Source organism: Apis dorsata, unplaced genomic scaffold (genome assembly GCF_000469605.1).
Source record: "Apis dorsata unplaced genomic scaffold, Apis dorsata 1.3 scaffold_1, whole genome shotgun sequence".
NCBI lineage: Eukaryota > Metazoa > Arthropoda > Insecta > Hymenoptera > Apidae > Apis > Apis dorsata.
This window is the reverse complement of record NW_006263304.1, coordinates 521,204-531,994: the sequence shown is the minus strand read 5'-3', so window position 1 is coordinate 531,994 and position 10,791 is coordinate 521,204. Positions and strand designations below refer to the sequence as shown.

The 10,791-nt window shown below is 43.2% G+C and overlaps 1 protein-coding gene across 1 annotated transcript in view; it reads right to left on the bottom strand.

Annotated features, from left to right (window-relative positions):
* LOC102675798 overlaps positions 1–10,791 on the bottom strand; it is a 54,188-nt gene that overhangs the window by 1,979 nt on the left and 41,418 nt on the right. The window lies entirely within an intron of this gene.

Sequence of the window (10,791 nt, the reverse complement as noted above, 5' to 3'; positions counted from 1 at the left end):
CCCGGGATTCTCCCTCTCTCTCTCTCTCTCCAAGCCGAAACGGAGAGGAAAAAACCTCTTTCTCGAGGATACGTAAATACACGACCCCCTCCTCACTCCCTTTTTTCTGTCCTTGTGGCCAGCACCCCGCACAATAACGGTGACGATTATCACGCGCGTTCAAAGCCCGCGATATAAATTGTCAGCGGAAGTAATTAGTGTCCCCCGGCTCGTTGCGCCCTTGAGTAATTAGCAATTAAGCGGCGCGTAATTGCCTAATTCCTGCCCGTCATCCGACCACGGGCCCCGTCCCCGATAAGATCGCCGGCCAGCCTCCTCCGGGGCAATCGTTAAATGTGTATATGTGTATATCTGCTGGTCGATTTCTCCGTGGGCCCCTCCCTCCCTTTATCCGTTCAGCAGGTAGCTGCCAACCGTTTTACTTTATTTTATTTTATTTTATCTTACTTTTTTTCAACCAAAGTGATTCTTAGTCCCGGTTCCCTAAATAAAAATCGATTAGAAAGTGTTGCATCGTTTGAGAAATATTTGTGAGATTTTCTTTTTTCTTTCGCAATTTGTTTCTTCATTTTTCTTATCGATCACTTGAATTCAACAAGAGATCATGGATTAATTTCGATAAAATCGATTGGCGAACGAATGAGTAAAGGAGAATCGAATGTTACTGGAATAAAATTTAACGTTATCTCGGTATAGGCTCGATTAAGATAAAAAAATCGGTATTAAATTATCGAAGTTTAATTTATTTAATTAACCAAGATTCATTCGTCCATGCGATAAACCTTCTTCGTTTCCCTTGACAACGTTGTACGGTACGTATTTATCTGTAGCAACATTCGTTAATGACCGTGATATAATTCCCGACATCAAGGAAGACTCGTGCAGCTATGCAGCTATCCCTTGCTCGCATAATGAGTCGCGTATATTATTCCACGAATTAAATAGAATTTGCGTTCGAGAAATGCTGGCCAGGAACAGAGGAGCAAAGTAACGAATCTTTTCTCCAAATTTTCCTCGTCTCGAGAATTTCGACATCGCTTCTTCTCCCAATTACCTTCTAATCTATCGCGTCGATACCTAATCGCTCGGTAAACACCCTCGATAATCCCTCAACGCCAACTCATTAGTATTCTCGCTAATAGCGGCAAAGTAACACACGGCTAACCGTTGTATCGCCGCTAATATACGGTCTAATACCGATAACGCGGGGTCTAATCGTGGCGATTTACAAGTAAGTGTTATCTGGGAAAAAGAGGCGGGGCACCGGTTGGATTAGGTAAACAGGGAATCACGAAACAACCTCCCTTCTAAAATGTAACAAGCTCGCGAGCGGAGAGAACCTCGTCGCAGATAATTAGCTCGCGATCGTACCCGTGCGTGACAATGAGCCATGAATCAATTTGGTCACGTCACATCAAAGTTGCTCGACCGCTTCGGGCCGTAGATATCAACCGGTTGGCATTTCGCTGCCACGATACCGTGGCTTGTCGCTGCCAGCGATCGACTATCGCGATTAAAGAGTCGTCGAACGCGTTCGCCGGGGGATCGAGCGGATTTAATAACCGATAATCGCGTCGATAACTCGTAGGATCCAAACGAATAACCAACACCGAATTTATGCACGAATATAGGGCCGAGAAAAATAGGTTGGAATCGAGTCACGAGCAAAAACGAAGCAACGAATCGAATCGCTCGAACGGATCTTCGAGCCGGATGAAATTTACACGAAGAATTATCGACAAGCTTCGACGAGATAACTCCATCGATAGATTAACGAGCGATTACGAGTCGGAACCGAGGGTAAAGTGCAAACGAACGATTTAACTCGCGAAAATTTAACTCGATCCATCAATTGTTGTTACATTTTCATCCCTCGATGTATAATAACAGTAAGAGCGTCTTCTTGATATAATCGATAGGATTCCTCGCGAAAAAAGTGAGAAGCCTATACGAAGCAAGGGATATAAAGGATCTATCGTCAAAGCGAGGTAAACGATTTGATAATGCGGTCGAATAACTCGAATTCAAATAACTCGAATTCAAATAACTCGAGCTAATCTAAAGGAGATTTAATAGGAGTGCGCACGGCTCGATCGAGGGTTCAGAACCTCGTTGCGAGGTGCGTAGGCAAGCTCGAACAGACGCACTCTCCATTCACTTGGCGCCACATTCATTCATAGCTGGATCGCGAGCACGGATATCGTTGGACGAACTGGCCGTCGACGTAACGATCGTCGATTGACAATGTCTCGTTGCGTGTACGTGTCACGATCGCTACCGGAATTGCGGGGCTTTATTCTTGTCTCTGTGTGATGGCTGATCGCGTTGGTACTCGGCGCGATTCAACGAGTGGCCGCTAATGCAACGTGCACCGACATTTAATGGCCGGAATAGGGGCACTTAATCATGCTACTGGCAACTATTTAATTATATGGAGTCGGACTTTATAGAAATTTGCGCCGTTAAAACGCGTGATAATAAGGTGTCGAGTAAAAGTAATTGGCGATGTGAGATATATCGCGTTGCGCAGGTGGAGAAGTAAGCTCGATTTTACGAGAAATAATATTACGCTGCGCAAATTTATTATTGCTCGTTGAGAAGATGAAAAGCGAAGCGAAAAGTTTATAAAACTTTATAAAGTGTCGTTTCTTTCGATTCTTTGCTAAATACTTCAAGGAGAAATAACCGTCATAATGTAATTTCGTACGAATCTGCGAACTTCCAATCCTTTTCGATCGTTGCATCACTAGAAATTGAAGATAAAAATAATATAAAACATATCGTAACGCCGCCGATAAGTTTTTCCTATTTAGCCAACGAGGCTCGGCCAGCATCGTCCAAAGGAATATTTACACCGAGGAAAAAGATCATTATGAGTCACCTCATCCTACTATAACCAAGCTCGAGAACCTCGTCCGCATAATTCCATTAAACTCCTCCGTCCCGCGGAACTCGTACATCAAGCTTAGAGATCTATTTCTATAGCCTTATCCGGCTGGCATTATCAATTAACCGAGGAAGGGAGCTCACATAATGGTTGAAATGCTTGGCGTATGACCAGTCTAATTCCTTATCACGCGGAGGTTGACGCCTGAAGCGGAGCCCACTGAACGTTTCTCTTCCCTCTCCCCGAGCGAATTAAGCAAATTATGTCACCTCGATTTATATGCATCCTTGCGCCCCGGCGACGATCCGGTTGCGATCCGCGTATTATTGCACGTTATTTACCCGGGCCACGGCCGCTCTGAAACGCAAGTGGGTGTCAACCGTGCCTTTTTCCCTCCCTCCTTCCCTCGCCACACACCGGCATACCCTTGTTTTACACACCGTTGTTGCCCGTCCCTCTCTTCTGGATCAGTGCTCGCGAGGGAATTCAGAACGCCAGTGCGCCCCGATCCATGCCACGGATAACCTCGCGCACCCGGACACTAACGGCTATCGGCGACCTTTACTTTCCAGATCCTTATTATTTGAACGCAGGTGCCTTTGTTCGCCGGATGGTACCCCGGTGATAGGAATATTCCGCGGCACAATGAGCCCCGGGGCCAACGAATCCTCTCCCTAACGAATCTCCACACACAAAAACCGAGATCTCGCTCGATTAACCAGCGGAATCCAGTGTTTTTCAGCAAATTGGTACCACTCTTGTTAACCGAGATTTCACTCGAGATATATAAAAGGTAGGCTTTGGATAATTGATCGCGGTTCAATACTGTTTCGTATTCGATAAGAAATGGATGGGATTTTTTTTAACGATACGATACTTGCCCTCGTTATTAAATTGGGGATTTGGGATTTTAAGAAAGCTTCCAAGAAAATTATAATAGGCTTGTCGAATCAGGATCGCGAGTAACAAGAAGAATCTTTCGATCGCGCAATTTTAACGCACTAACCAAATCAAAAACCGAATAAAAATTTCGAAGAAGATCGTTAATCGTTAAAAAGCTACGTAACAAAAATATAAAATTTTAAACACACTCTCGATTTAAAAATACGAAATCAAAAACGGAATAAAAATTTCAAAGAAGATCGTAAAAAGAACCAATTTCCTGAATAAAATTTTAAATACACTCTCTGTTTAGAAATACGAAATCGAGATTGAAAACATCGTCGCTTCGTTGGATAACGCGTTTATCGAATTAATTAGCAGAACAACGATTCCCTCGCGTGAATCCTTGCAGCCCACTTGTTGCATCCGGCGCCGCGAGACAAAACGCGTCGAATAAATCGCGGCCGGCTCGCGCATCGATGCCGTTGCGTGTCACCTACGTGGGGATACCTATAATTTAATGTTATAATAACTAGTTGCCGGGGCGCCGCGTGATGCACGTGCATTGTGCGCCGCGACAGAGAGGGGCAAGGTAGGTGAAAGACGGGAACAGCGTGGAGAGAAACTCACCGAGCCGACCGATGATTCACACTTCTCCGACCAGGGGAAGGTGTCACTTGGTTGTATGCATAAGCGCGACTCATTATTGCGGCCTCACCGGGGCCCACGTGCCACCTCGAACGCAGAATGCAAATCGTGAAAGCCGAGAGAGAGAGAGAGAGAGGCCCCCTCTCGATTCGACCTCGAAATCGAGTTTGCGAATAAATCGTGTGGGACAAATGGTTGATTTTCTTCCTTTATTTGGATTTTACGATCGATTGACTTTATAAGCGTAGATTCTTTTATATTGTGAATAAGTACATTGTTGAATTTTCCTGTATGTCGAAATTAAAATTTTTATACGAATTCGAAACTGTCTTTTCTTTTTTTTTTCCATGGACTATTCGAACGATAATTATTCAAGAAAATTATTTCAAGATTCGCTTTGATTTTGAAGAAAATATAACGTAGTAATAATATCTGAGGTGATAGCCGTATAAATCGTGGAATATTGTTAATATAATCGTTAAGGTAGATGGTGGTACGTGTAAGTCGGTCGACGCGGATCGGTAGGGATCCATAACTCGACCGGCACGAGATTTGCGAAGGTGGCAGGAGTCGCACTGTAAACCGTACACCGTAAACTACTCATCATGGTTACCCCGTGTAGGCTGTCGGCCCATTGTCATTATGAAAATGACAGCGTGGTCCGAAGTCAAAGAGTGGTAGTCCCGCACGTACACCTTACCAGACATACTTCATCGTGCGGCATAACTGCAAGAACAAACGTGCCAATAATCTTACACGAATTTCCTTCTTCAACGATCATCCACGAACGGATGTCATTCTGTGTAATTAAAATGATTCACTCGTAACCATAACGTTCCCTGCCAATCTCTTATTAAATCTTACATTTTTTATTACCCGTATCTATCGATATTCCATAACGCGAATATCATAATCATCGCGAAGAAAAAATTGGACTTGAAATATTACTCGAGTGAAAATCGAAGGATTGATCAAATCTAACTAAAACTACAACTCGTTATTACTCGTTCAGAATTCAAGAAAAAAGAAAACAAATTTGCAGGATCCATCGAGGGCGGTTGATGAGAGTGACATTTGAAAAATTATGATCGTAAAGATCGTGGAATTACGATCGCGGTATATACGTGGGAAATGTCAGACGTCAATGTTTACTCATCAACATTAAGTCTCGTTCGCCGGATTGTATATATTAATAGGGAGTTATGGGCAGGACGTGGAGTCACAATTGCGGATCGTGATTCGATACTAGACATATACTTATCACCATTGTTATCCCCCGTGGAGGATGTCATCGGGGTCTATCTAAGGTATCACGATCGGTAGCTATACGTGTATCGCGAATAGACGATTACGATAACTCGGGATACGATAACGATCTCGTTTATGAGCGACTCCCGGGACAGGATCGGCTTATGCGATCCGATCGAGGCAAAAGTCGTGGATCCCCGTGGAAATAAAGGTATTTCACGATCGTGAACCTGGATCACCGAGCTCGCAATCTAATCTCCTTCAACTCGACTGTGGGGACAATCGTTTCGCGTTCTTGGATCGCGATTCCACGGGACACTTGTCGCGATCGATGGTCACGAAGATCGGTAATCTTAATGGGAACACCCACGTGTTAACGGTGGGCCGAGAAGTAGCGGGGAGAAGTGCAGAGAGCGCGCGTACAATCGATTCGACACGCCAGCGGATTCGCTAATTGCAAATTTATAACTGATTTCCGAAGAAATCCGGTGACGGAAGTGACACGTTATTTTAGGTAAGCTGGATTTTATTCGACATTGATACGGTTGTTTAATGTGCTTTGGGAATCCCCGCTACTCCTCGTATTTCAATCTTTTGAAATGAATTAGTAGTCGAGCAAAGTTTTTATCGTGGTAAATAAAAGCACAATGTACTTTTGAAAGATACAACGGATGATGATGAAAACATGGTCGAGGAATATTATTATTCTAAAATATTCCAAACTTGATATTCGTCGTGTATGAAAATTCAGAGTTGAATTCAAAGGCACGATATAGAAAATTTAAGGCGGGAGGAGTTAAGAGAAACGTAATTTAAAATAAAGCAAGGATTACGAGAGGAAGCCATCTCGAAGGCAATATCTCAAAGGGGAGGCAGTTTTTCTCATTAAATTATGCATACAGGCGCAACAGAGTCGTGACGCGAAAAATGTTAATCAACGATAGAAACGTCACGATAATGGCATACCACGAAATTCACGACGCTGTCGTATCAGGTTTGATCGATTAATCTTGTTTTTCCCCCGCGATCATTCTTTTCCCAGTTGAACAGTCCTCGCGATGACAAAACGCGCGCGAGCTCTCGCTTACGATATCGCAAGGCGTGACTCATTCGACGTCTCTTGCTCGACCACGCGTGATTATTTCACGTTTGAAACCACCTCCGCGATGGTAGGCATACGCCGCACTGTCGACATTGCCACTTCTCCTGTTGCACCGGCATTCGAAACGATACCATTGATCGAGCGTCGCTTCGGAACGTCGCTGAAAATTTGTTCCATCTGATAAAAATAAGTCTTCGATCACATCTCTCTCTTTAATTTCGCTCAAACGAACGAGAAGAAAAATAAAAAGTATCGCTTATCCGAGACTTGAGATCGGTCTGTTAACAACATCTTGATTTCAATAAAAATGTAATATCGGAATAATTTTTTTGACAATTAAATTAAAATCAATTTGCGTCAATATTCGATCGATTGTTCTTCTAAAATATAGAAAATTGAGAATACTCGTGACGATGGACACGAGCGAAAAACCTCGTTATAACACAGACTATCTCCAAGTTGTAAAGAAGCATAAAATACGATCTAGGCAATTAGACGTAACATCTCATTACGGATATTTACGAGCGACGTACATCTGTCAGAAGGCATTTGTTGAACGACGATTAATGTTTGGTTTGGAAACAAGAGAGGTATCGCGCGGGATTGAATCGTTCGCGCGAGGAATTCGTAAATCAAAAAGCGAAACATAGAAAAATCCGGTTTTACTGCTTCCTGGCGCCTCACTTGGTCCAGACAATGCGTCACACGCTTGAAACTGACTGAACAAACGTCGAACAATGGCCCGCGCGTTAAGACAATGCGTCGTTAATGCACTCCCCTGTGTTCGTGACAAGATTTTTCGCCTGTATCTACCGGTGAAACCGGGATTCGAGCGAAGACGACGGTTGTACCCAAGTTTCTAGACCCGGTTACAGGTTTCGATCTCGTCCACAGTCGGAAAAAGTCGGATTCTGCGAGCAGGAGGAGGAGCACTTCCGTAATTGTGTCCTATAATTAGGAAGCTTAATGAGCTGCTTGCCTCCTCGTGAACTTGTCCCAGGGGTTAATAGACATTTACACACCGTAGAACGAGAGATGGTGGATTGGTAAGGTGGATCGAAGTGTGAAAGAAAGCGCAAGAAATTTTTTTTTCTTTTTTTTTTTTTTCTAAATCATCGTATAATATTTAATAAAAATTGCGGTTTACGAACTTGGTAACTAGTCTCGTGTTTCAGAAATTTTATCTTGAGTGAGAATTACAATATTCTCATGAGTTGTCCAACATCAGCAGTCTGTGAAATTTAAAGCAGTTTTAAAGGCACATGCGAACGAGATAAACCGTGCTGAACAAGTCTCGAATTTCTACGCTCTTTCACATCCTGAATTATCACGCAAACGTGTACTAATTGCTCAATCCTGTTGAAACGAAATCGTGTATCAAAGATAACTCTCTCTTACCGTCGAAAAGTTTAAAATTCTTTCGAAATATCGATACACGTATCATTTTTACCTGCTCTAAAAGAATTCAAAGGCGAATGCATCGCTTAAAAAACTCACGAGAGTTCAAAGATCTTTTCTAAAAATTCCTCTGATCGATTGAAAAATCACCCCTTTTTTCCCCTTAATCCAACGAATCCAACAAAATAATCCGAACAACTATTGAATTCCACCCTTACGTTTCGCAGCCACGATGGAAAAATACGAGCAAGAAAACGCTGCCAAGGCAAATGTTGCGTAAAAATTGGCGCGTAAAGTCTTTGGATTGATTCGAGCGATGGAAGGCGGGTCCAGAGGGGAAGGGGAGGAAGAAAGGGAGAAAGATGGAAAAAGAAGAAGAGAGAGAATTATTGGACGTTGCCGGATACAGAGATTTCTCGATATCCCGAAGAAGCACGGAGTTCGATCGTTGCCTCCACGATTTCACCTCCTCTCCTTCCCTCCTTCCCTATTCCCTTCCACGCTCTTTTTCCCCTTGGTCGCCTCTTGTGGCGTGCCACAATGCACACGGGGTAACCGGGAGTAAGGCCATAAAGCAAACGATAGAGAGACAATATTCTCTCCTGTGCAAACAATGGCTAACTTACGACGATCGTAAACAATCCCCTTATCCGCAGGTCGTTAACGCTGCATAATAATTTTCACCAACTCCCACCGCGTCGCTGGACGCTATTTCCCGAGGGATCGATCGGGAGCAGCGATCGGTGATCCGTGATCAAACGTTTTAAATCTAATCTTCGATGGTGGCTGCCTCCATAAAATCCATAAAAATCCTGGCATACCGAATAAAATACCCCGAATAATCGTTATGTTATTAGGTAAGAAAATTTGATTCGTGAAATTTTTGATTGAAATTAATTACTTGAAAAAAAATTGAACCAATTTCTTACGTTCTCCTTCGATTCGCTGATAAATCTATAAGATGATAGATAGAAACTTTTTCAATATCCCAAGTGAGTTATCTGCAAAGAAATGATAACTCGTAATCGTACTGTAATAATCGATTCGTTTCGTTTCGTTTCGTTTCGTTGGAATAATATCGATCGAATCGTATCGATACTCGTTGCGATTTAATTGGAGCAGTTTGCTCGGCGTTTCGATACGTCAAGGATAACGTCAAGGCTTCTACCGTTCTATCCAACTAAACGAACGACGAAATGAGTTAATTAATCGTTTTTATTGACAAATCATTCGCGACGATTAATAAACTCAGCCTTTCGCGTGGCATCGATTGCTCGAGACACGAGTGGAAAACATTGAGGAAAGCGAGAGAAAGAGAGAAAGGGGTGAGAGGAGTCAACGCTCTTCGCGGGATATCTATAATGAGATCGGTGGCATTGGTTCAGAAACAAAGTTGAAAATCACTTTGACGAAACGCATGGGTCGGAAGGTAATACACCTACGGGCTTGGAACAGGCGCGAGTGATCTATTTACGATCAGGTGTGATCTATCGGCGATCGACGACCGTGGGTGGCGGACATTCGATCCACGCCACTCGATCTCTCGAGACCAGTGAGAGGTCATTCTGACTCATTTGAGACGCTGAACTGACGAATTGTCTTTCGATGATATTTACGTTACGTAAGCGTGAATCTTCATTTTGGGGAATTAAAATTATCTTAAATATGATTATTTAAATCGTAATGAGAATGTAAAGTGATTCCATGAAAGTGTTTAGAAAGATTGGAATCGCGATTGAAGATTGGCGAGCTCGATCGAAATTATTTATTATTTCAATCTTACTTCCTGATTCAACAACAAATTCACACAAATTCGCATTGATCATTAAACAATACCGTTGTCAATATTCATTACGCATTTTACGACATTTCACGCGAAATCAATCCCGTGTCGGCTAACAAAAGAAACACCGTGACGTGTGTGATTTACGAGTGAAACCACTAAAACCAAAAGGTCCACGCGATTAATTCAAAACACGGTAAACTCGAAACCGAACACGGTTTCCCTGTATCATTTAATGAATTATTTAGCAGAATTCATCTATAGAATTCGTTAATAACACCGCAACCTTTTGCCCGTTGTTTTAATAAGAATCGCGTGTGATCGCATATTTGATAAAAAAGAAAAAGGAAGAAAAAAAAGAAAGAAGGAAAAAGGAAGAGGAAAGGGGGGGGAGAAAAGGATTTGCCCGTTCGCGCGCCCATATTTACGTGTTGGCAACGCGGCACAAAAGGTGCCTGCAGCGATACAAGGCTCGACGTGGAGCAATATATATCGATCGAGAGGCCGATTGCGTAATTGCAATTAAAGCGATCTTGTAATCGTAAGCCGGGTATAATTAATGAACTGAATCGTGCTGACGCTCCGAGTGTTGTCTATCGCGGCGCACGATCGTGCTGCGGGGCCGTGAGTAAGCGCAATTTGCCATATTGTCTCTAATAATCCTGGCTAATTAGTTTTGTCTCCCGTTTATATCGGCCGTGCCGGCGAGCCGAGCACACCCATGCGCTCTCGCCTGCCTCTTCTGCCCGATCGTTCTACAAACGGAAGAGAAAGCATCGACGCCCACGCGTCGACACGGGGAGGGCGTTGAAAAATTTGGAAAAATTCCCCCCCTCGCGAGAT